This window comes from Brienomyrus brachyistius, unplaced genomic scaffold (assembly GCF_023856365.1).
Source record: "Brienomyrus brachyistius isolate T26 unplaced genomic scaffold, BBRACH_0.4 scaffold653, whole genome shotgun sequence".
NCBI lineage: Eukaryota > Metazoa > Chordata > Actinopteri > Osteoglossiformes > Mormyridae > Brienomyrus > Brienomyrus brachyistius.
Window position 1 is genome coordinate 73451 of NW_026042928.1, and position 2094 is coordinate 75544.

Genomic DNA, 2094 nt, shown 5'->3' on the forward strand with positions numbered 1-2094 from the left:
AGGAATCAACTTCACGGACTAAATCAGTTTGATCACAATACATTAACATCCAATTAGGTTATTGTTGCATAACTAATTGATGTTTACAATTGAATAAGAAACACAATTCATTTGGTTTGATTCCCGTTTAACCTTTTTGATTTATTTTAGGTTTTATTTCACCTTATGCTTTCATTCATTCCCTCTCCCCCAACAAGGGGACTTGCATAGAAGTTCAACCACTATTAACAACAGTAAACCAGTTACGTACACAATCCCATCAGGAAGTCGTTTGGATGTGATCAGTTGAGCCCTTCGGGTGCTGGGTGCTTACCATTCGCTCTCTGTTGGTTTGAGCTTGTCTGTGGCTCTGCTGTCACTGCTTGTGATCGTACAGTTTGTCAGAAACCGAAGGGGAGTTCTCAGCAATTGGATGCCCAAAAGCGTGTCAGCCCGGCTACACCCACTGACTCATTACGGGCAAGGCTGACAGGTACCTCAGGCGGTCATTACAACTTTTGAGCAGGACTTCGTTTAGGGTGAGTTCTGAGAACGGCCCTAGCTTGGACTCTCACTAGGGTGGGTGATACCTGAAGGCAATTTTGCCAGCCGATAAGCTGAGCTCCACCTGGGTTGTCTCAGTTGTGCATACAGAATACGCCCTTCCAAGTTAACATTGCTGGGGATCGGGGGAGTGGAAGCCGGACTCAGGCTTGCTTGGCTGGGAGAATGATTCCTGGTCTTAGAGGAATGTTTAATGAGGAGAGGTTAGCTGAGCTGAATCTGTTTAGCCTCGAGCAAAGGAGACTAAGGGGGGACATAATCCAGGTGTTAAATCTGGTCATTGCATTACATTTTTTTTGTATCCACTCCTTTATTTCGTGTTTATTGTTTGTTAGGTGTAATGTCTGTCTTATGTTAGTTATATCCATCCATCCATTTTCCAAACTGCTTATCCTACTGGGTCGCGGGTGGTCCGGAACCTATCCCGGAATGTGGAATGGGCACGAGGCAGGGAACAATCCAGGATGGGGGGCAGCCCATCACAGGGCACACTCACACACAAATCGTGATTATATTATTGCACTATACTATATAAATAAAAAGTAAACTTAATACCAGTTGTGGTAATAAAGTGCACAGAGAGTAAGAGAGAGTAGGGTTTCACATAAACGTATGTTCATTAGCATTTAGTATTCTGATGGCTTTGGGGTTAGAAGCTCTTATTAAATCTGGTTGTTCTGCAATGCATACTGCGGTAACGTTTACCAGAGGGCAGAAGTTCAAACATCTCATGTGCTGGGTGCGTGGGATCTTTTTTAAATATAATTATGCATATGTAGAACTAGGGATATGATCCTGTTAAGTATGATAGTTCTGTCTCATTATTGCAGGATCGACATCCATAGTAACTGTGGTGATCTATCCATTTGTGTGCATGTCTGTGTGTGTGTGTGCGAGCGGGTATACCTATCCTACCCCATAGCGTGATAAATACCTGTTTTTTTTTTCCTTATGGGGACCACGAAACTGAAAACCAGGAAAACTCTATTTTATAAAATCTGTGACTGCTGTGGAAAAACTAAAAATGCAAAACCTCTTTTATTTTGCTTGGTTACTTATGGTTATGGTTAGGGGCAGGGTGGGGGTTAAGATTGTCATAGTTAGCGTTAGCATTTATCCAATAGAAGTCAATGAGCGGGCCCCATAAGGATAGGTAAACCCTATGTGTGTGCATGTGTGTGTTTGTCCCTATTGCCTGGGCTTCAAGGATACCTCATAACCCGGAACTTCATCAGAAGTAGTTAGAAAATGGATGAATGATGGATGGATGGATGGATGGATGGATGGACAGATCAATAAAAGTACAGAACATCCATTTTACAAAGAACATCAACACTAAATGTATGCACTGGTCATGCTCCTGGAATTAAACTTTTCTGAAAAGCAGCATGTTCATAAATTAGCTGCTGTTATACCTTGGGGGAACAAATGCAGATGAAATTGTAAAACAAACTGCAGTGGCAAAACAGTTCTGGCTGCCTGTGCTGCCCTGCCTGCCCGCCCTCCTGCCCATTACGTCCTGCCTGTGCCACCCTCCTGCCTGCCCTCCTG